This window comes from Micromys minutus, assembly GCF_963924665.1.
Source record: "Micromys minutus genome assembly, chromosome: 17".
Lineage (NCBI taxonomy): Eukaryota > Metazoa > Chordata > Mammalia > Rodentia > Muridae > Micromys > Micromys minutus.
The window spans coordinates 23,481,967-23,507,954 of record NC_137952.1 but is presented as its reverse complement, the minus strand read 5'-3'; positions in this window follow the sequence as shown (position 1 = coordinate 23,507,954).

The window sequence follows — 25,988 nt, the reverse complement described above, 5'->3', positions numbered from 1 at the left end:
TTAAAATCTGTACATTTATCTTTGTTTTTTAAAATAAAATCGTTTAATTAAAAAAAAAAAAAAGAAGCAAAGCCTGACATTTTGTACTTCAAACTTTGGTTCCACTGGCTTAGAATTTTTTTATTACACATATATCCTTGGGTTGTACAAAAGTTTCTCAAGAATATGGCTGTCTGATATTAATGTAAAGGCAAATACCCTTTTGCAAAGCCTTAAGCTAAATCTATTTTAGTATTTTTGATTGTATTGTTGAGGAAAAAAAAAATCATTACCTACCCTGAAGGAATTCACGTTCATGTGCAATGGAGCAAAAGATGCTTATGATTTTAAATGTCTAAACATATTTGAATCACCATAGCTAAAGTTATAAAGTTATTTTGTTTAATAGGTAGTATTTCTTTGAAAGCGAATATGATTAAATATTTTCACATGTTGTTAGATAGATAGTGCATGTATGCAGTCTTATTTCCAGTTTAACAGTACCCAGGCTTTATTTTATTGCACTCACATATGTCTGGAAATGATGTTTAAATAAACAACATTTAAATAAAAATTTTAAGCAGTTAGATAAGGGCTACACGTTGGAATCTTTATAAAGTCTTATGTTAAGGCTTGGTGAAGTGGGAGGACCATAGGGCAATGCGTTGGGCCTACTGTCTTACATTATTTACTAGGATCTGAGGGGTTCGTGGTATTAAGGTACATATTTCTAGGGCCAATCATTGCAGCTCTCATTACTTCATAGGACACATATCTCTACTTTAAAATTAACAACCTGAGAGGTTTCTCAGTGGTTAGCAACACTACCTGCTTTTACAAAGGACCCAGGCACAGTTTCCAGCATCCACGTTTGTTAGCTTATAACCACCTATAAGTCTAGCTGCAGGCAATCTGACAGCCTCTTCTGGCAGCTTCCGGTATTTGTACATACACTTGTATATTCGTCTACCCCATGTGCCACATAATTAAAAAATAAATTTTAGAAACTCATAAACTGTATAAATAAAAGTCGCCATGGGAACAGTCCTGTATGTGAGTAGGACGACAGACTTGCTAGGTGGTAGACTTTGAAGAAAGGCTGTGATTTCAAGTGTCTCTCACTTTATGGCACAGCACAGAGTTCTAAGTTCCAAGTCGGCTTGTAATCTTAAGGGGTTTTCAAGAAGCTACACATTTCAACCAGGTTAAGTCTGATCCAAAGAGGACTTAACAGGCAGCTCATTAGCAGAGATTAATTAGTCTATTTGAATAATTGTTACTCATTGTTATGCAGCTGAAGAAAGGCCTTGGGCAATATGACACAGTCTGGGTTAAAGTTAACAAAGTGTACTTAGCGTTAATAACGCGGCCACCTCTTTACCTCTGCCCCTCTCATGCAGACATCCTGTAAGTTTAGGAGTCGAAGGACCAAATATGACACAATTGCCTGTGTTTGGCATTTGTTATTTTTTTTCTTTGTTAAATAGGAACAACTCATCAAGAAAGACTATATAGTTCATTTCTTTCCAGGAAGACTTTCTGTTATATAAACACCTTAATTTTTTTGTAGATTATTCTTTTTTTTTGCTCTAGATGTATTTCCAAAATATGTGAACATCTATTTCATTTTAGTTGTTAAACTTTTTATTTATCTTATTTTATTTTATATGTGTGCATATGTGCCTGAGCATATAAATATCATGAGCGGTTTTGCATGCATGGTGGTGGTCAGAAGTATAGGCTTTCTGAGAACTGAAGTCACAGATGGTGGTGAACCAACGTGCGAGTGCTGGGAACCTAACTAGGACTCTGTAGGAGCATCAGATGCTCTTAATCACAGAAGTCATCTCTCCAGCCCCTATTTTATTTTATTTTTCCTTTAAAAAAGATTTATGCTTCGTGCAGATGTTTATGACTTATTTTTAACATAAACCTTTATAGGCAAGTCATACTGTACATATTAATAAAATACATTCTCTCATTGGATCATATTAGCGGGAACAACATAGTTCAGTCTCCTGCAGTGAGAATAATGTGGTATCTGGAATGACTCAGTTGTGGTAGTGGGGGATTGTACATGCTTTGTTCATCCCTGTGCGTCATGAAGCAGAGATCTGGGTCAGAAGTAAGGCTAAGGTATAGCTCACACAGAACAAGCTCTAATAGCATATGTCTGGTGTGTCCTGTACCCAAGACTTTTTAGCTTCTCTAAAATGCACCAGTTAGCTGGAGTCCACGTTTTCAAACACATGCACCTATGGAAGAAATTTCCAATACAAAATAATAAACACACTGCATAATAAAACTATTTTGCAACCTTAAAACCAGAGAGAATGCCCTCTCTCTTTTTCTTCCTGCTCCATTCTCCTAACCAGGGACCTCCATGCTTTCTCTTCCCATCCCTATAGCTGGTTTTGCTCTCTCTTCTGTCTTCAGGATTTGCAAGAGCAGTGTTGTATGATACATTTACACCTGCAGGTACAGCAAGTACCTCTAACTGTTTCTATGACAGATTTTCAGCGTTCACTCCCATCTCTACAGCTATCTGCCAGGGGACACTGGGGAAAGTGTCAACACTGGGAAAAGTACAGATGGAAAGTAAGCATCTTTTGCAGTAAATAGATGTGTGCATTTATGAAGAATTGCCATATTACTTTAATATAAAGTCTGTCATTTCTGAAGGACTTGTCAAACAACCACTTTCTGGAGTCCATCCCCAGAGTCTACACTTCATCCCACCTAGGTGGAGCATACTGATTTGCATTCAAATCAGTTTCTAGGTTATGCGGATGCTGCTACATTTTACCTATGAGATGTGATTTTGATCTATTTCATGTTGTCCCCAGCTCTCTATACCAAATACTGTTTAAGTGTGCCAAGATAAGTACCTATTAAAATCATGCAATAGATTTTTTTGTACCATATATAGATTTTTTTTCTCTCAGATTTTCAGCTTCTGGAAACTAGGTAAATTCAATAGAATGCTTCCTTGTGCAATAGGATGTATGTACTAGGAAGGGATGATGTAAGAAAAATAATGCCTCACTCAGAGATGCTTATAGGCAGTTTTAGTAGGAAGTGCATCTTCGCTGCATGTTCTATACAGCTGCATGCAGTTCTCCTCTCCAGTTCATGAACACTACTGATTTGCATATGCTAGGCTGCTACACCCTCCCCACAAACCTCTTTTCTTACAAGAAGCACAGCTTCTGTCAAAACAAGACTTTACAAATATTTACTAAGTTGGAATAAACAACATTCCTCAAATATGCTGTATACATTTTTTTATTAAAAATCCTCATAAGGAGCAACATGAGCTTTTTATTTTTACACATTAGGTTCTGTACCTTTGCCAACAGAAGCAAATGATGTGGTCAGTGTGGCTCATGAAAATAGAGATGTTTTATATTTAACCTGAAAAAAATTTTTCTCTTGGTTATTAATTTAGACAGAAAAAAAAAACCCATCTTTTCAGAAAAACCTGTTTCTAGTAGACAAGGTTTATATTTATTCAGCACCGTGAACGAGGTTTTATAGAGCGAATGGAAATATAGCAGATCCTATCTTATTGCCTATACCAAATAACAGCCATACTAGTCTCCTAGATTTGACTGTGATGTCTAATTTGTTTGTTAACTTATAGTGTTCAAAGTAAGAACTCAAATGGCATATAAACATTTAGGCAGTGAATTCCTTCTGTACTAGGACAGAGATGGCGTGGAATGTTGGGCAGTGCCGCGGTGAGTTACAAGTGGCCCTGAGCCTCCTGACTATGCACCCTGCGAGTGTTCTAACAGCAATGGCACACAGACTGTATTTTCAGGGTTTATGAACTGATGGACTACCTGATCCAGAGTGCAAAGAAACAGATACCAGAATAAACAGCAGAAGAAAATACAGTAGGAATTAAGTATAAATCACTGAAAGATAATAGGTAAGCATTTCTGGTGATTTGTTTCACATGAAAGCCACTATTACAGTAAACTTATGGTTATCATATAGAAAACTGTTTTACTTGTATCTGTGTATACCCCCATCTGTTTTTTTTTTAATCGATATTAATCTGTCTTTTTTTTTCTCCTCTCCTTTTCTTCTATTGTCTTTCACGCCTCCATTTTCTTCCTTTCTGTTCTATGGATCCCTTTTTGGATTTTGTCCCCTTATTGTTTCTCCTTTTATGCCAAGTACTGCCTATGCATGGGTGCAGAAGATAATAAATAACATGCCAGGATCTCTGCTGGACTGCCTCAGGGAAGAGAAGCAAGAAAACATGGAACAGTGAATAACAGTGAACTAACTCTGGACGAGATACGAGGCTTGACATATCGCTCAGTGGTAGATCACTTCTAGCACACACAACATCCTGGGTTCAATCCCTAGAACTGAAAGAAACAATAAATAAAGAAACCAAAAAACATGGGACTGGAGTGACAATCTTGGATTTTTTTGTTTTGCTGCAAAACAAAGAAACATTATGACATTGTGCTTTTGTTTTAATCCCTGGTGTGGGACGTAAGGCTTCTTCAGACCGTCCATGGCAGCTGACTCTGCTTTATCTCGTGCTCTCTAAGGGTTGTAACTTTTGCAAGTGGCAGAGCGGTCGTGCAATTGTGTGATGTTTGGAATTCTGAAGACCTTTCAGAGTTGATATAAATGCTAGGAGAGGCCCGGCGAATTGTTGGTAGGTTGTTGGTTGGTTATTGTCGGTCCAGTTTGTAAAGTAGTCATGCACAAAGAAGAAACAACAAGAAGAAATTAGATATTCTGATGGGGAAAACCAAACTTGGCCCAACTAATTCAATGCACCTAATCAGCAGGAAGTAGTCTAATGAAAACAGTGCCCACTTTCCGACCCCTGACTCTACCCAGGGATCTCTTTCTTTTACCTTCTATCCTTTTTTCTTGTCTTATCTGGTGTCAGGGCATCAGAATAGTGGAAGAAAAGGGGTGGAAGAAAAAAAAAAACCCATAAAGTATCAAAAGACAGTGACAAGGGACTAATGCTATGGTTTGTCTTTAAGCAGGTGTCCGGGTCTGACTTGAGCTTCCTGCTCAACTTACTCATTGATAGTCGGCTCTCTCTGTGCAGTATCACCTACACAGCTCCTGAAAGTGCCTTGCTATGTGTGCTCCCAATTGCTGTCAGCGTTTTGGTTATACTGATCACCAGCAAAGAAAAAAAATCTTTAATTTCAATCAACCAATCACAAATCAATCCATTCATTCACAGGTTCTTTCAAGGACTTACAAAATGATGAATGTATCATTCATTCGTACCTTTAAAAGGCAGGCCAGAGATCTTTAACATGAGAGTAAACTGAAATAATTTCTTGTTCTTCCTGGATTTCTAAACTCCTTCCCCAAAGTACAGTGATATCCGTTTCCTCTGCCTCTGTCTTGCTCATTCTTTAGAAATGACTTAGAACCATTGTTTTGAACCCTTGCTCGCCTTGAAATGGTCATGTGCCTCATGCTCCCAAAGAACTTAAAAAAGAAATACCATGATTCTTTTAGATTTCACATTTGCTCTCAGTGTGGTTGTGTATTTTCTCGATTTATTAAAAATAATAACAGCAAAAAAATCCCATTTTATTTTCAACAGTTAAATTATGCATTTTGTGGCACACTTGGAAAAAAGCAGATAAACTGAATAAAAGAAAAGGTTAGCCAAAGTTTCTCTACTCAAATACAGCGGTTGTTACTTTCTAGATGTTCTCTTTCACATACTTTTTAAATGCAGACATTTATAATTTATACTGTAAGAACAACAACAGAATCACACTGTATAGATGTCCTAATCTGGTTTTTATTGCTATGATAAAGACCGTGACCAACAGTAATATGGGGAAGAAAATGGTTCATTGGGCTTACAGGTTACAGTTCAGGGGAAACCAGGCAGGAACTAAAGGCAGGAACTGAAGCAGCAGCCGTTGGGAATGCTGCTCACTGGCTTGTTCTTTAAGCTTTATCAACCTGCTTTTTCATACAACCCGGGATTCCTGCCCAGAGAATCTACAATCATCTGGGACCTTCTATATGAATTGGTAATAAAGAAAATGTCTGGCAGATTTGCTTAAGGACTAATCTGTTTTGAAATATTGTCAAGTGAAATTTTCTCTTCCCACAAGGGGCTACATTGTGTTAAGTTGACAAAAACTGACCAGCACCCCACATTTGCTAAATTTTAGCATTTTACAGGTTTTTTTGTTTACATTTTATACCTTATGTTGTGACAGCCAAACTTTGTAGAGAACTGAATTTTATTTTGTGTCTAAATTGATTATACTCTCCAAAGAACTACCCAATAAGCACTTAACACAATATTTTTTTTAATTTGTGCATTCTTAATGGTTTTCTTTGGATCCTTACACAACCCAATGGGTCAGATAACTTTTACATCAATTTTATACATAAGGGTCCTGCACCTCAGTGGCATAATGTCATTCTTCTATACTCAAGTGTGTCCTAGTGACGCAATGGTCTGAAACTGCGATAATATCTGAATTTACTGTCTATCTAAATATTAAAACAGCTGTATCATATGGCAGAAATATGGACAGATTTTAAAAAACTCATTTTTGGCATTTGCCAAAAATATTACAAGGCACATCTTAGCTTTGTGATCATAATGTTTTAAAAATAGAAACAATTTTCTTCCCTTGTTTCTTTTAAAAACTGTAGATTTGATTCTTGTCTGATTATTTCTAATGTTAGAAATAACTTGTTAATTAAAAATATAGTACCATTGTTTTATTCGAATTAACCTTTGCACATATACAAATATAATTTTGGAAAAAATGGTAACTTTACTATTTGACATCTCCTTTTCAGAAATATACTTTTTCTATTTTTATAAATTTCAATGCATTTTCAGTTTTCTTCCTGTGGGTCCAACATATGTTGCCAATAAGGTGATTAATTGCTGTGGTCAGGAGGGCTGTGTATTTCCAAAGTTCCTATGTTGATGTTTCCACCCTCAAGGCAATAGTGTTTGGGGGCGGGGTCTTTGGGGAGGTGATTGGGTCAGGAGCATGGGCCCCTCATTAATGGGATTAGTATCCTCATAAAACCAGCCCCAGGGAGCTGCTTTGCCCTTTAGCCATGTGAGAACACAGCAGGAAGGCACCATCCCTGGACCAGAGAACAAACCCTCAACAGATATGGAATCTGCTTAAGTCTTCTCTCAGACTTCCCAGAGTTCAACACAGTGACATACATTTTATTGTTCTCGTGCTTCTTAGTTTATAGTATTTTATTATAGGGGCCTGTGTCTTTATTCTATTGTCAAAGGTACATTTTCTTATCATACCTTCTAACTGTATGTTCTTCACCTATGAGAAATTTGTGGCCTAGAAAAAGCCCTTTTGTATATGTAATACAAGTTTTAGAATCAAATTTTATAAAAGCTAAAAAATTCTTTCAAAGGGTGGGTGAGAGTTAGGAAGGAAGGGAGAGAGAGAAAAAAAGAGAAATAAGGAAAAACAGATAAATATTGGGGTTTCAGAAAGTAAATATGTAAAGAGAAAGGTATGTTCAACATGATTTAAATATTATATAGCATATATAAATTTGAGACACGATATGACATTTCTTTAATATTTACAGTTTTGAATATTTTTAATATAAGAGTTAAATTTAATTTACACTTTTTGTTAAAAAATTAGGTATTCAGTGTACTATATACTTCTGATACTTTCATAGATAGGAAAATTTAAGATATAAAGAAGTAAGATGTGGCTGTGGTCCAGTTGATAGAATACTAGTTTTACATACACAAGATATGGTCTTGATCCCAGAATCACATAAAAACTGGGTGTTCTGGCACATGCCTATAATCCAAGCATTCAGGTAAAAGGTTCATGTTCACTACATAGTAAATTCCAGGTTAGTCTGGGATGCATGAGTCTTGAGTTGCTCTCTTTAAAAAAGGGAAAGAGAAAAAAAAAATAAAGAGGGGAATTGAAAAAGATACATTTGCCATCCTGAATTTTATTTAATATTGATTCTCTTGTATATAATACTAATGATGCACTATAATAATTTTGTTTTATTTTACTAATAGTAGTGTCTTTTAATACTGAATATATATATATATATATATATATATATATATATATATATATATATATATATCTTAAGCCAGTCAGAATATAAGAACAATGTTCAATGAAGAGCCACATGATTTTGCCATGTTCTTGCCATGAATAAGTGACATGAATCTCAATTTAGTTTCCCCTTTAATCATGATTATCTATTATTGATGTAAGATAAATACTGAAATGAAACAATGTAAGTACGTATATACTTTGGTTCGTAATTTAAAGGGTTAAGTTCATCATAGTGGGGAAAGCATAGCTGTCAGACCCAAAACTTTACACACTGTGGACACATGGGTTACCATGGAGCTATGCCATCAGCCTTTGATTCTCCAACCATTTTTTTCCAGTCTTAATAGCAACAAATCAAGACCGAGGTGCTCTCTGGGCCACTGAGAAATGCTGCAGGTCACTTGTAATGTTGCTTGGTTCCTATGTTAATGCATACTAGGTTTTGACACTAAAAATTAATAGAGATAAATTGTAGAAAGAAATTCAACCTGAGTGTATTTTACATATCATTAAGGATTTTAAGGGAGGCACCTGAATACTCAAATGTCATCACTGGCGAGATTGATGCTTTATTTTAATCACAGTGATAATGGGAGTATTTACGTTTTCCATAAAATATTTAAAAATCTGGTGAGATGTCTGATAGGGTCTTTGCGACCTGTGGCTTTATCAAGAACTGGAAGATGGTCAGCTGTAGGGAGTTGAAAGGCAGCATGGAGAATGGTGAGTGACTTGAAAGTTAAAGTTGCATGGTGCCTTTTACTACCTCTGAGGCCTGGGGGAAGTGTCTGCAGTAACTCTGAGCATCTAGTTTTGCATCACACTGTAAAGATGATAACCATAGATTCCCTTCTGTGCAAAAGCAAAAATACTTCCGTCTGACCCAGTCTTCCCATATGCCTCCCCTCTCCCTGCTCAGCCTACTCTTAGAAAACCAGCACTCTTGACTACTATGCACATTAGGAGGACTGTAGCTGCCGTTAGTACAGTGAGTGCTTTAGAAAGCTTGATTTAAAATGAGCCATAAAGAAATGATAAACACAGGATGGACAGGTGGAGCAGCACTTAAAAGCCCTTGTTACTTTTGCAGAGGACCTGAATTGGAGACCCAGAACCTACATAGGAGGTCCCTATCATTTATAACTCCAGTTACATGGAATCTTACCTCATCTTCTGACCTCTGTGGGCACCAGACATGCATGTACACACATGAAGAAATGATAAATATCTGGGGAGGCAGATTATTTGTAATTTGTTTTGAGCACTATATAAGAGTTCCATGTATCAAAATATCGATAAAACCCTCTCTAATAGATACAATTTTTGAGGCAAAAAAATTGTAAAAAAAGGGAAAGGGAGTAACAATAGTCGTGTAAGACTATTATAAGACTAGCATAAGTGTTTTGTACATGTTAATTTACAACTCAACTTTCCTACCTATAAGAGTGTTGAAAATTCCTTTATACACCAAAAGCAAAAGAAAAAAAAAAAAAAAAACAAAACAAAACAAACAAAAAACAGTTGAGGGAAATAGCAATAAAAGAATATGGCTTTTGTTTTTCAAAACAAACAAACAAACAAATAGAATCCCCAAAAATCCACAAAACAAAAACAACAAAACAAAACCAAAACAGTTTGTAAATAATGCCTTCAATGGCTTTCAGATACATTCTCATTCTAATAACTGATAAATAAATGAGGTAATTTTGTTACCATAGATTGACCAAGGTAAGTAATGTTTATGCCTTCAGTGCACTTTTTATGATGCACATTTTAGGAGAAAATTTATTTTAAAACTGTACCTGTGAACAATAAATTGATGGGAAATTAAAATGAAGACAATTTAAAATTAGTGATTGTGATTAGAAAAATATTACATATTTTCTACATTATCTGACTATTGTCCAAATATTAGAAAGGTAAGGACCTTCCCTATTAGTCTTGTCAAGCTTTTTATCCATTGTAAACTTAAATTAAGTCGTTTAAAGTTAGTATCTATTTTTATTTAAAAGTATGTGTGATGGTTGTGGAAGTGCATGCCAGCCATGTGTATATGGGTGCCTGTTGAGGCCAGAAAACTGCCCTGGATCCCTCGACCTAGAGTTAAAGGCTGCTGTAAACATTGCTGCTGAGTATTGAAATCTGGTCCTTTGCAACAGCAGCTGAGCCATTTCTCCAGCCAAAACCACTGAGCTATCTCTCCAGCCCAAGTAATGTTTTCAAAAATAATTCTTGGTTATACATTGTGGGTGGTAACTTAATTTTTAAAAGTATTTGTCATATGAAGAATTACATTGGTTGAGTGTACTGTGTATTGAAACATGTAAGTTATCAAACAGTGAAACAAAACAAAGAAAATGTTTTGTCCATTACATACTATTTTAAAAAAAGGGCTGAGAGCTTATGCTTTAAGCAACCATGTTTGGATAAGACTTACTTGTGAAGCCAGAGTAAAACTCAGGACAATGTGCTCTTGTGCATACTGTAAATGTTTAGTGTGTCAAATTCATTCACCTTTTAACTCAGTCAATATATCCATCTACCCACCCACCCATCCATCCATTCGTTCATCATCCATCCATCCACCCATCCATCCATCCATCCATCATCCATCTGTCCATTCATCATCCATCCATCCACCCATCTATCCATTTATCATCCACCCACCCATCGTCCACCCATCCATCTACCCATCATCCATTCGTCTATTTACTCACCATCCATCCATCCATCCATCCATCCACCCATCCATCCATCCATCCATCCATCCATCCATCCATCCATCTGTCCATTTATTCAACCATCCATCCATCTATCCATCAATCTATCCTTATGCTCATGATTTCATATTTTAAAATGTTAACAAATTTTAAGCATTTTTAAAAAATACAATAAATCTAATTATCTAGACTAGGTATCATCATATTTTTCTATTTAGAAACATATATAGACTGTTTAGCAGAAACCTCTGTAAGAGCTCCAAGCACAGTCTACCACTGAGCTATTTTCCATGCCCTCAAAACTTTCTAATGAAAGAAAATAAAAAGGCAACATTGCAATGAAGAAACAGTATTAGAGCTGACTTGTTTATAGCAGTGAAACAGTTAAAAATTAACAAATATTCGAATAAGGGAACTGACTACTATGGTTGTGATGTAGCAAGTAGATTGAGTTTTACACATCAGGCAAAGCTTCACATCAGGGACAAAGTTTCAAAGAATATGAAATGATTCTTGTGTATTAATGTTCCAAGTTTAGACTATAAATCACATAATATACATACACAATTAAAATGCTATGAAAATTAAAAATCCATACATATACATTAAATAGTATATTTATTTCCTTAGTGTATTTTATATTCAAGTTTTTGCTTCAATATGGTGGGAATGCCTGCTTCAAAGGCCGTTAATAGTGATACCTGATAGAGAACACAGTGCATACATATCCTGGGGCCTACATACTTACCTCATCCATTCCTCATAAGTCCCCGAAACAGACTTTCATCCAGGTAAGCCTCCTGACACTTAGAGAATGAATGTACCAACAGTCTCATTTTAAAATTCAAGCTTAAAGCTCACATCATTAGCCATGTGTGGTACAGAGAAATCATGCTCAGGGGAGGTAATCGTGAGCCCACACGTGGAGCCTATAATCACGTCACAAAGTCATGGTCAGATAATATACGTTTAGTTCTTACCTGGTGCTAACATGCTGAGAGCTTCTGCATACGCTCATCTGTGTGCACACATCCATGCACACATGCACACACAGAGAGAGTGGTGGTAGTGGGGGCTCACACGGTCATCTTGGGGTATTCAAAGAGCTACCTCTGGTAGAAAAAAATATGTTATAAGTGGTTTCCGAGGAATGAGATAGGGCAGACAAGTTGGCAGTGTTTGAGTGTAGATGTAAACCTGACCTGTGATACTGGTTTATGTAGCTCTTTCATTTTGGAAATACTGAAACCTAATCTGAATGATCCTATATCAGAAATACTCTGCCTGGGAGAGTTCGGATGAAAACGTTTTTATGAGATCTTCTTATTTAGAGCCCAGAAGTTCTTTATAACATTTCTGCCATTCATTTATATTTTGTCTTGTTCAACTTCTACTTATTATTCTCATTCTCTCCACACATGACATTACCAAAAGCATCCCATTCTCTGCCACATACACTATCGGAGTAGGTGCCTTTAATTGCAAAAGGATTTCACGTTTACTTTCCCAGCTAGGAACTTTTTAGTGCTATTCCAACTGGGTTTTAAGTGCCCATTACACATAAATTTGAGCTCTGAATGAACCTGATAAGATGGATGTTGTCCAAAGAAATCAAAAATGATCCCTTTACTGTGAGATGGGGCAGGTGGCGTCTCAGAGGCCTGGTCTGGGCAACAGTTTATAATTCGAAGCCAATGAAGGCGGAGAAATTAGCAGAGGCAATGCTTAGGGGTGTCCAAGGTCGGTACAGAAGGTAAACAGTCTGGGGAACAGTTGCCAAAACCAAATGGAACAAAACAAGGGGGAAAGAACCAGTTCTCAAAGCGGAGAGGTAGGAAGCAAGCACAGATGATTTCTCGGATGAGCTAGAGCGGTGATTGAAAGCAACCCAGGAGGAATTCTCTAGTTCGGATTTCTGATGTTGTCATGACTTCTGCCCCAGAGCATGGCACTGGCTGGGAGAGCAGAAGCTCACACTCACGCTAAGTTGGTGTCTACACGCAATGTTGTTGATTTAAGTGTTTATTGAAGGTATGGGGAAACAGTGTCTCTCACACATACATGAGTACTTGAGTTTGATCCCCAGAACCCCAGTAAAAATATCCAGGTATGGTAGGACATGCTTGTAATCTGAGTGGTGTGGAGGTGGAGGCTGGGGAATCCCTGTGGTTTCTTGGCCAGGCATCCTAGCCTAATGGTGAGTTCTAGTTACGCTTGGTGGCCTTGTCAAGAAAACATCAGATGAATGGCAATTGAGAAAATATGCCTAACTTTGACCTCTATCTAGCCTTCACAGGGACACACACACACACACACACACACACACACACCTCTACTAAATAAACAAATGTAAAAAATTTATTGAATGCATCTTATGAACAAATGATTTAAATATAATGAAACATACCAAAAAATAAATAAAAAGAGAAAGAGGGAAAACAGAAAAGCATACAGAAGCTCAGATCCTATATTCTCAAAGGCATTCATTCCAGCGACTGGAGATGTAGCCCCACCCGTACCATGTATGACCAGCATATACAAGACCTTAATTTACACCTAAGAACCAAGCAATGGAAAAAGAGCTTTCTTTCGTTCATTTTTAGTTATGTGTGTGCATATGGGGCTGTGTGTACATGTATGCATGTGTGCCCACCTGTAGGTGTGTGTAAGTGAGTGCAGACATGCACAGAGGCCTGAGGCAAGATCCTCTGGAGCTGGAGTTACAAGAGGTGGAAAGCCACCTCATGTGGGTTCTCTGCAAGAGCAGTTCATGCTCTTCATCTGTGAACTCTCTCTGGTGCTAACAGCTTGCATTCTGATGAGGATACAAAGCTATGAATGCAACTTGAATGGAAACATGATCTGTATGTAATTACATACAAACTAAATGGGGAGATAAATTTGATTTACATCTAGTTAGGTAAATATGTGAGTTGATAAATGAGAGAAGAATGAAAATAATTTGGAAGAATTTCCCAAACTTTTTCAAAATTATGTTATTTTATTTAAAAAAATTTTCTCTAGTCTAACATGAGTCTGTTCTTACGTAGGATTTTACTTATATAAAGTGATTCACAAGAGCTCGATGGAAGAGGTCAATCACCATCAACCCATCCATCCCTTTCTCTTTGCTGGTAGGCTTGCTGCCGTTCAGAGTAGTTGGAGGCCTTTTCCAAATTACACAGCAGTTGTAATTTTTTGAAATTCTTTGTGCTTAATAGATACCCACCAAACATGATTGTTCCCTTGAGTCTATACTAACAAGCAGAGAGGTGCATTTTCCTAGGCATCTGATACCTTCATTAAGCTGCACATAGGTAAGTTCTATAGTTCTATACAACCAACATTGCTCAGATTTGAAAGCACAATGCTGATTGTGCTTTCAAATGGATGCATAAAAGTTTACACAGCTCCAAAGCTCCACGGTGGTTGACTGATGCATATCAGACAACATAGCTATCTAATTAAGGAACATTGTGAATCATGCCAGTTGCGGTCTCTTTTCTGTCGAGGAATCTTAAATGTTCTACACTGGGATGGTTAGACCAGCTCTACAGAAACATTCTAAAATTGTTTTTGTCTACAGAGCAATCTGTTTCCTTTAAAAATGCTTATTTTAACGTGATGTTTATCAGTGTTTATCTGCATGTATCTCGGTGCAATATGCATGTGCCTGATGCCCAAGGAAGCCAGAAGATACCATAGGATCTTCTGGTACTGTGGTTATGGATGGCTGCGAACTGCCTTGCAGGTGCTGTGACGCCAACTCTAGTCCTCTCTAAGACCAGTAAATGCTCTTAACCACCCAGCTATCATGTCTCCAGTCCACTGTGTTTCCTTTTAGTAAGCAGAGAAAACAAAACATATGTTTGGATTAGAATTTATGAAAGCACAATGATTTATTTTCTGCTAGTATTTTATTAGTTATAACACTTTAGAAAATACTAACTTACAGACAACATCACTCTGCCTGGGATGATATGAGAAACGTCTCTACGAATAAAGGACAGAGAGGTTAATGACAGAGAAGCAGAGAGCAAACATCAACAGCCAAAAAGCAGCAATCTGTGGATGAGAAAGACGCCCTTCCCCCACATTTAAAGAGTACAGATGCTATGGATACGGTTCGATACAGACATCCATTCTTTCCAGTCCTTACTCTCATTCCATTAATGAATCTTTGTAGATACAGCGAAGGTGCTCAAGGAAAAAAGTAACTCACAGTATGGGCATATCTATCAATTTGAAATAATGTTGGGACTAGATGTTTTCCCCAGTAATTCTGTTAGACTACACTTTAATATTTCAAGACATATGGTGTTGACAATTTCACCCACAGGCTTTTTCCAGAATGACTTCACTGATGGGCAACCACAGAATCTTTAGAATAGAGTTTCAATTCTTAATTTTACTTTCTCTAAGTCTTTTCTGATTATTAACTCGGCTACTGTCAAATACCCATTCATCAATTTAAGTAAGAAATTTATCACCTCATCTGTTTGATAAACTTTACACAGTTTTGTTCACAAACCATGCAAAGCATGAAGGATGATTTTTACTTCTCCATTTACATGGAGCTCCAAGAGACAAGTTTGATGTAAAAGTCTGGGCCTGGGCCTGGGGCAATGGCTCAGTTGGTGGTGTTCACTGTATAAGCATGATGACCCAAGTTTGATTCCCCAGGACCTACCGAAAAAGCCAGGCTTGGCAGTACACACTTGTAACCACAGAGGGAGGTGGACAGGCAATGACTGAGGGTTAGGATTAGGGTCAACCAGCCTAATAGTCAAACCTCAGCTCACAGCAAGTAAGTTTGTCTAAAACCAAAACAACACATTCGAGATGCACAGGTCCTGATGAACGACATGTGAGGTTGACTTTCAGTCTCCACATTCACACATAGACATTCCCTCCTCGTGTTCTCACATACACACACATGCACACATGCACACAAACACAACACAAGCACACGAACATATACAATTCCCCAAACCAAATTCTTCAAAATATGTATTTCTGAACCTGTAACATATATCTGGTATGAGTGTATGCTTGAGTATCTGTGTATATCTGTGTGTGTGTGCGCGCATGTGTGTGTGTGTGTGTGTGTGTGTTTAACCACTGAGCTATCCCTCTAGGCCTCTATTTTGAAATTTTTAACATACAGTCTTCCTCTCTCCGTCATTCCTTGCTAATTTTTGCATTTATTAATATTCATTGTTGAAAATTTAGAAATAACAGACAATGATAAAGGAAAAATTTTATTTTATTTTTTTACAAATTCTACTTACACACACACACACACACACACACACACACACACACATATATATATATATATATATATATATATATATATATATATATGCAATTCAGTACACAAATACACATCTAAATATATGTTTCTAATAGTAAGATCACATCATTAATTTTGACCTTGACACAGGGTCTCCCTGTGTAGCCCTGACTGTCCTGGAACTCACGCTATAGACCATGTTGGTCTTAAACTCAGAAAGCTTCGCTTGCCTCTGACTCCTAAGTGCTGGGATTAGGTGTGTACCACCACCACTTAGCTGGCAAAAGCCTTTATAGTTGACTAACCTAGCCTTATCTCACATCTGTCTGTCTGTCTCCGTGTTTAGGACCCAGATCATCACCTTTGGTGTTTTGTTTTGATTTTGGTGGTGGAGGGGGAGGTGTGGGGGCATGGTGTAAGGTAGCTTCTCACTATGTAGCCCTAGGACCTTATGATCTAGGGTTTTTCTATGTAGACCAGGCTGGTCTTGAACTCAGAGATCTGCCTGCTTCTGCCTGCCAAACAGCTGTCTGTCTCAGCGCTTCTAGTGTTACTAATCATCCTTCAAAGCATCCCATGATACTCTAGATAGGTCTTTTCCTTATGGACACTGACGCTGCTTCTTCTTTATCACTATATGTAAAACAAATTCCGAAAACGTTTGCTTGACCCTTAGATTTAGAATAGAATTTTGGATTCTGGTTCCCGGGGAGGAACATCTCAGTACATTTTCTCCGACCAAGTCAGCACATTCAGGGAGAAGTGTCTGAGAGTGGTTCACGGTGTCATTCCTGCCACCTCGGCCTTGTATGCATTTCCTCTTTTTGGTGTGGTTTATTACCTTTGCTATTATTTTAATAGAACTGAGGAAAAGAACTGAAAAATTCAGTTACTGGCTCAGTTTTAGAAGGTAGACCCAATCTTGTCAAGTACTGTGCATTCCAAATTAAAACACTCTGGAGTCTGTGCACAGGACTTACCTGCTTTTGCCTTTGCAGCTGATGTTTAGAGTTAGTGCTATTTTCTGGAAAAGACCCAGTTGGATTCAAAGTGTCTTGAGCTGGATGAATTCGGGGAAGATTTTTGATTCATGCTAATTACTTCATTCTTGGCAAGGGCTGACTTGACACACATGATCTGTAACACGGAGGAATGGGGAAGAGGACAGGAAGTAAGATGCTTTTCTTTTGGAGAAAATGCTAGAAAAGTAAAAGATGTTGCTGTTCGAATAGCAGGTGGTTGAACATAAACAACTATAGAGTTAAAAAAAAAAAGCCTTCCTCACTCTTCTGAAAAAAGATACTGGTATCTCATGTTTTCTTTTTTTATGGCTGTATTATGCAAGGAAAGTGGTACTTAAAAAGCCATAATCTATTGCTACAGGCATTAGTTTCCTTTTACAGTTCAGGTGGAAATGCAAGTGTGCTCTGAAAGACATGTTACACGCTTTAATGTTTCTTCTAATAAACAGGGTAGAATCATGGACCCCGTGAATGTTGACTTCTAGAAAATTTCATCTAGAAACTGGAGTGAAGATGGAGATTGAAAACCACAGCGGGAACTTAAAACCCAGTGAGCACAGTCCATTAAAGAAGATATTTTCCCACACAAGAATAAACTCACTAAACGGTCCCCTCCTTTCAGCTAGGTATTTAAGGGAATGGTTTAAGTGCTCAGGAAAAAAATATTTTGTGGTATCAGAAAGCATTGAAGTGTTTTAGGTGAGAAATTTAATAGCCGCCTTTTTAAAGACACTTGGGGAATTTTCTGCAATTGGGTAGAACCTGCAGGCGCATGTCGTGTGGTTAGGCGGGCTTTGCCAGCCTGGAGCACTGGCCTGGAAACCTCAGGATTTGGTTTCTCCACTCTCCTCCCTTCTCCTGTGTTTATGCATGTGGGAGAAGGCCTGTTGAGTGTGGCTGATCTCTCCCAGCTGTGGCCTCTCCATTCATCCTAATTTCTTTCTCCATAGCTCATTTGGACCCAAGCAGTGGTGAAATTGCCGACTGGAGAACGTGTCCTGCCACAAAAGCCATAGGCGGGACACGGCTACAACCAGATGAACACACAGGGTGGGAAACACCATCTGGACTGTGCAATTTACAGAGCGCAAACTCTTCTTCTTTTCATTTAGAAAAAATAAAAGTCATGCGGCTTTTGTTGCCCTCTGCTGTGGCCAGAAATCTGATGTCGCGATCTTCTGCCTGTGAAAGAAAATGTCCAAAAGAACTTAAGACTATGCATTCGTTTACATTTGACCAATTTTTTTTTCTTTTGGCTCAGTTTGGTTTGGTTTGGTTGGTTTTTGGCTTCTATCTCTGTGGATGTTTTTCAGCTCAGAGCACAGAAAACAAGTCCCAACTGTCCATGTGTCCATGTGTCACTGGTCACCCGGCAAGGGCCTGTTGTGTACCTTGGAGATCTGTTTGCTAGTTTTTGATAGGCAAGGTGGGTTCGCCCTCTGTTTAGATCAAGCCAACACCTCCTGCAACCCGATGGGCTGGAAGGTCCATAGAGTCAATGTATGCATGCATTGGACGTAGAAGGATTGATCTTTATGATTATTATGAATTATATTTAGTCATCTAGGGAAGAATGGAAATTTAAAAAGGACTAAATGTGATTAATATTACCTTTTATTCTGCAACAGAGATTAAGAATTTGATGGTGGATTTTTAAAGCTTTTTTATTATGTTTTAACTATTTATTGCAAGTGTTTGCACTCATGCAGACGAGTGGAGGTCAGAGGACAACTTGTGGTTGTCATTTCTTTCCTTCCATGGACAGTATATTTTCTGACAGTATTTTATAATGAGTACGAGATCTATTTTCATTTATTTTAATCAACTGTAAAGATGCATTTTCTGGCTAGGAGGGTTAGGAATGGTTCTCTTTGTGATTTGTGTTAATTAAAAATGATACATGCCATTACTGAGGAACAACAGAGAAATATTTTCGTATTACAGAGACATAACTGAACTGAGCGTCAGAGACCCAGCTCTGTCACCAAACAGCTGCCACCTGGCTTTCCTGCCGCAGAGTCCTCATCTGAAATAGTAGGATGGAGATCCACCCCATCACTGTAAACCCAACCAACTGGGATAGAGAGAAAAGAAAAGGCTGGTACTAAGCCCCAGCACATGAAAAAGGAGCCAGATGCAACACATGTTACTCACCGTCGTCCCTCATATGCAATGAAATTGCAACCTTGAACAGTTAAGGGAAACCCAGATGCCATAGCTTTTAAAAGACAGGACTTTAAAGTGTAAGGCTTTCCCCGACTGAAACTGTCTTCAGAGCTTCTGAGTGTTTATTCTGATTAGAATTTTCTATGCACCCCCCAGCCATTCCCTCTCGAATATAACACTGTTAGGTTGCTGTCCTTAGTTTTGAATCTGAAATGGCCCCTGCCCCCAGGATGATAGTTTGAATGCTTGATCCCAACATGTAGAGCCATTCTGGAAAGCCCTGAAAATGTTGGGAAGTCCTTCAGGGTCTGTTATCCGCTTCAATTGTGTACCTTGCTCTCTTTTTACTGGTCAGCCATGGTGTAAACAGCCTCCAGGACATGCTTCCATGGCTGCAATCAGAGCCACACTATCTTGCCATTCTGAACATCAGGGTGGACTGTGTTCTCAGTAACTGTGAGCCCAAATAAATTTTTCCCCAAATAATTTGAGCCCAAATAAAATTTTCCAAATAAATCAGTTGAGCTGATTCTGTCAAACATTTTGTTTCAGCAAATCAAAAGACAATAATAATCCATCACTCTTCCTTCCCATTATATAAGGGAGTTAATGTAAACTAAGAAAGTTGAGGAAAACCATAAAGGGTAGCAAGAGAAGGTAGAGAAATAGAATTAAAAGTCACTTTTGTATCCATCGAACACCATAATGAAACCCCTTCTTCTGTGCCACATTCATCCTCAATAGAAAATTAGATAGCCTTGACTATTTTGGCTTGACTTAACATTGGCAAGGTCAAATTCATTAGGGCAAATGTTGGGAAACATCATGCAAAATGCTACTTATTTTCATATCCCTGGACATGGGTCATTCAAGGAAGGCAAGGCGAGAGAGACAATTTAGGTGAGTTCCAGATCTCATGCAAAAACCTTGGAGACACTCAACAAGTCAGGCATGGCTGTTCAGAGGGGTTGGTGTAGCAGATAGAAGGCCCATGCTGTTAGCTTTTAGAAAGTGATCTTTTAAAAGTGAGATCATTTAAGAGTTAAAGAGTCTCTTTGGAAACTATAAATTGATGCTGTTTCAAAACTCAGGTGACATCACAGAAGATCCAACATTCTTCCTTCTCTTTCTGTCTCTCTTTTTCCATTTCCCATTTCTTCTTTCTTCCTCCTCTCTGTCCTTCACTACCTTTATGTATTCAATATCACAGTTGTTTGAATGAAGGAAAGGCTGAGTGTAGAAGCATATTGGAATCTCATCAACTATAAGCTCTCAGCCATGTCAATGGTGTAAGCATTAATCGATTAGCCCTGATCCAGACATATCCCATTTGCCAACAAGTGGAACAGTTAACAGTTTGAAAGTCTGGTAGATCATAATCACTTGGAGAACATTGTATTGTTTCAGATTCCTCCAGTTTTCCAGGGAGGTCTAAGTATTGCTGGGAAGTGAAGCCAGGGCATTGCATCTTCCTTAATTCTGTAGACTGTTTGTTCTTCAATGTGGTCAGATTTGGTGATCTACTGGGGTTGGCTGGAATCTTCTATCTTTGTTGACTAGTGAAGCTGGGTGGACTCAGTTTTCACCTGGGTCTAGAAGGACTTTGGTGTTCCAGAGGTGTATCCCTCTTTACAGAGGAGGTCGCCTGGAAATTCACGTACACCCTTTCTATCACCGAGGCACCAAAAAGTCGTCTGTATTTGTTTGTGGTTCTTTGGATTTCTAATTTTATCCTTTTTTATTTCCTCCCTCCCCCCTTTTGCACTAGAGAAACAGTCAGTTCCTTAAGTTTTCTAGAGAAGAATGGAAATAAACAAAACCTTTTCTTTTTGTCTTTAACAGATTCTTCTTGTGCAAGCACTTTGGATCAAAATGCACTATGAGGGAAATTAAAACTTAAGTTACCATTAATTTCCTTAAGATATTTTAGAAATGTTGCACCATATATCAGAATTCCTTACATCCTTTTGAGCTGTGCCATATACTTCAGCATTCCCTACATTTCATGGAATATATTGGTCTAAAGGACACGCCTTTCAGAACTGCTGATTTCCTTGAGATTTATATTTTTTCCATTATGTGTATGTCCTGTAGGGTTCTCCCCAACAAGTCTTTTAGCTGTAATTAAATAGGTTTGCATCTGAAGTGCTTTATTTATATTTCAAGATGACAGAAAGGGCGAGCATTATATTTAGGTCAGTATGTACAAAGGAAGAAAGGAAATTTCCTGTGGATTATAGGTGAACGTACAGATCCAAATGAAATAAAGTGAGTGACAGATACTGCAAATGTTCACTTGTGGATTCTGGGAAAACCCTTAAATCAAAGATTGAAAGCTCTATAAAATTTATAAAAAATGATATATATCATTTATAATAAACTTTCTCCTTCTAGCGAGTTATGATTCAACTTTTTATTATCACTTAAACTAGTCATGGAAGTACTAAAGGTAGATTCAAGAAAAAAAACATTCTCCTGTCATTTTTCTTGTTCTGAACAACTTAATTTAGTTGATGTGAAATTTTCTAATAGCTACACATTCCAAGATCAGTACTAAAGTTATGTGTGAGAAGCATCTATTTGTTTTTTAAAGGCAAAGGGGAAAAGCCCCCTAATGTTGTGTTCTAGTTTTATTCATTTCAGAAATATAAACATTCCACACCACAGATGCTGGCTGAAGGGTAAGGACTAATGACCACAGCTCTGCTTGCCTTTAATCATTTAAATTTCATTAGGAGAAAGCTCACTGGAAAGTATATTAAAACCCAAGCTGAAATTGTTAATTTGGGTTATGTTCTCAGAGAAGAGAGCAGAGTAGGTATTGAACTTAAAGTTGGAAATCATGTAGCCATGATTTAAGATTCAACTGCATTTTATTCTTTCCACCAGGCCTTTTAAATTGGGCCATTTCCCCGGTTAGACTGATTTTTATATCCAAGGCCTATGTCTGCCCACATATGGCCTGAGAGGCAATCACAGGGATGCCTCCGGCTGTCTTTCCTGTGTGCATTTGAGAAACATTCTCATCCCTAGCCTGCTCCTGGCTTTCCAGCCATTTACAAACACATCACTGCAGGGCTCTGAGTTGGGAAATCTTACACTTTGCTTAGAGCTATTCTCTCTCCCATATTCCCAGGAAAGTGACCTAAAGGAAACTTTTTCCTATAGCTTGAAGTATGTTCCTTTCTAGTAAAGAATTTCCATTCCCCAAGCTTAATCAAAACTAATTTTTTGTATCTGTGTGTGCATGCATGAGCACCTGTGTGTGTGTGTGTGTTTTACATGTGTTTGCATACGTGTGCATAGAATTCAGAAATCACTGTTGTGTGTTTCTCAGTTGCTCTTCATCTTATTTTTGGATTTGGGGTATAGGCGAGTTTGGCTACTCCACTTTAATTCCCGGTGGATGGCAAGCGCTTCCACCCAGGAGCTATCTTTGGACCCACGAATGAAAGACAGTCACACATTAGCTTATTTTTAAAATGCCTTGGCTATTTAGGCACTCCTAAACCTCCTCCTGCTATCCCAGGCCCAACCAGGGAAGTGGCCAGTGGCCACACACCCTTATTCTCACATGGCTGGTTGGCTTTCACTCCTGCAGCTCCTGCATCCCATCCTAAGCCTGCACACTTCTAAGGGTTTGTGCTGTTGCCATCTTTATTGATTAATCAAAAACTAATTGGGGACAAGGACTTTTAGCGTTTGGACATGCAGATTCCAGATTGAATCAAAGCATTAGAACCAACATTTCCAACATTAGGGTCTCACAGTGAACTCAGAGTTTATCAGTTTTTCTAGACTGGCAGCTCCAGCCCCAGCCCCAGTCCTAGCCCCAGAGGTCTTCCCATCCTTGCCAGCTGATCCCAGCTTTTAGAGAGTTCTGGGGGGTGGTGTTGGTTATTAAACCATGGTCCCCAGTATCTGCAACAAACGATTTACCTAATGACAAGTATTACCCGGCCCTCCAAACACTTCTCCATGTGATTTCTGAGTATGTCTCCACTCTGCTGTAACACCCCCGTCATGTCCAATCATTGGCAGTCTTGTTAAAAACACTTACCAGTGGCTGGTCTACACAGAGAATTAAGCCATCGAGTGTGTCTTCTTAAGGAAAACTCATTCAATTTGCAAACCTTTCTGATGAATTTGTGTTCTATGGCTGTAGAAGGTAATTTTTGCACAATAGCAACAGCATGAAGAAAGAACATGTTCTCCTCAGCCATTAATAGATTATGGACTGTTAATGAGCATCCGTCGAAAGAATAGACATTGGGAATGTTTGAGCTCACTGAAGAAATAACTTGGGAAATACCTTAGAATGCTCAAATACTTTCCAACCAAATCTTAGTCACAAATGAACAAGACACATCACCCAGAATAGGTGTGATAACATCATGAACAACAAAGCCACTAAGATAACCCCATATTCAAATATGCCAGAGGTCCATTGGCAAGCAAACAGGAGGGACCATTTATCAGGCAGGAGAGTGAGCTTTTACCACCGAGAAGCTCTTGGGACTTATGACTATGCACATTCAGTTCTGAAGGCAGCTATGCTTCTGTCTGTTTGCTTGTGAGACACTGGGTGATGAACCCAATCCGTCTTGAATGCAGGCAAGCACTCGAGTTAAGCTGTAATATTCCAGCCTCATTGGAATGTCATCCTATCAAGTTTCTTTTTCTTTCTGCTTTTTAAATGTTCTCTCTGAATTGGTTCCCCCCCCCCAAAGGTAATTAAAGAGTACCGTTTTGCAAGCAAAAATGATACACAGGTGAGTTCAAACAACCACACTAATGGAAATACATGTAGAAGCTAGTTTACTAGCTCCTTCGAGAGTTCAGTATTTCCTGGAAAAAAAATGAAAGAAGAAAAATATTTTTCCTTAAAACTTTCTAGGCAAATGGTACACAATAGAACTATCTGAGACTGTCTTTAAGCATACAGTCCCAGTTCTTGGGTCATTTAGAGGTGTGGGTTATTAATTTATTTTCTTCTTTCAGGCACTATCTTAAGGAAGTTGTGTCCATGTGTACACATGTATGTCTTTAAGTTCATTAAGAAAGAAATTATTAGCTAGGTGTGGTGGTTCACACCCAGAATCCTACTACCTGGGAAGCTGAGGTGGGAGGTCAAAGAGTTCAAGGCTGTTTTTAGCCACTTGCCAAATCTGAAAGTAACCTGGGCTACGTAAAACTGATTCAAACAAACGAACAACCAAAGAACAAGAAGAATGGAACAATTAGTTTTCAAGTGCATAGCAGCTGGGGGTCAATGGGTCCAGAAGGGGCTCTTACACCTGGTGATTAGAAAAAGCTGTTTCTCTTTACATGGAGAATAATATAGGATATATACATGGAGAAGAATATAGAATATATACATGGAGAAGAATATAGAATATACATGGAGAAGAATATAGAATATATACATGGAGAAGAATATAGAATATATACATGGAGAAGAATATAAAATATACCTGGAGAAGAATATAAAATATACACATGGAGGTGGACTTAGACTATTTAGGGACCCAGAGGTATACGATTTAGAAATTTATTAAGTTTTAGGCACTTTTCTGTCATTTATAACAATAGAAAAGAATCAGGTAGATTGAATGGTTAAAGATTTAAGATTGTATTCTCTTCATACTTTTCACCCTCAGCGTTTTGACTACTTTATTTTTAGTGTAGCAAATTGTGGTTAATACTTGATTATTGGCATTAATCTTTAACAAAAGTTACTTTTTTTCTTTAACGAAGTATGTGTATTTGGATTTCCTTTGTGATTATGTGTATATTTATTATAATGAAAAATATTTCTTTTCCACAGAGTATATCCATGATTATTACAAAATGGCAAAGGACTTCATGAGAAAATTATATATGGATTTTAATTTTTTATTAATAATTTTTGTCTCTGTGGTTTGTGTATGTGAGTGTATGTGTGTACGTCTTTGAGGGAGCTACTACATTTTGAATATTCTGCAATTCCAGCAATGCATTTAGTACTTTACACTAATAGAATGGAGCTATTCAGTTTCATGGGAATCTGCTCAATATTTTTACCTAGACCAAACTTGAGAAAGCAAATTAATTCTCAAAAAATTATTTCAATTTTAAATAATTCTATATTTATTTATCAACCTATGACTGGCCAATTAGCAAATGAAATGGTGTATTTCTAAGACAAGTACGTTTGAGATAAATAAGAAAATTGGGAGAGAAGAAGTGGGAAGTGGAGAGGGGCGGAGGGAGAAACAGAGACAAAGACACAGAGAGAAACAGAGAGAAGCAGAAGACAAAAAACACACACACAGAGACATAGGCAAAGAGTCACACACATGCAGAGACAAATGGAGACAGAGAGACAGGAGGTGAAGAAAGACACACAGAAAGAGATAGTCAAAGAGACAGAGAGAGACACATAGGGATAGGAGACAGAGATACAGAGGAATACATAGAGAGAAAGAGATAGAGAGACACACAGAGACAGAGAGACATACCTGAGAGATAGAATATTACAGAAAGAGACAAAAAGAGACAAACAGAGACAGACAGACATACCCAGAGAGACACAGAGAGAGACATAAACACAAAGAATGACACAGAGATCACAGAGAAAAGTGAGATGGGGGCAGCACAGAAGATTTGACAGTTAATATCCTATCTCAACCCAGCTGACTTCAGTTGAAAAAGACTC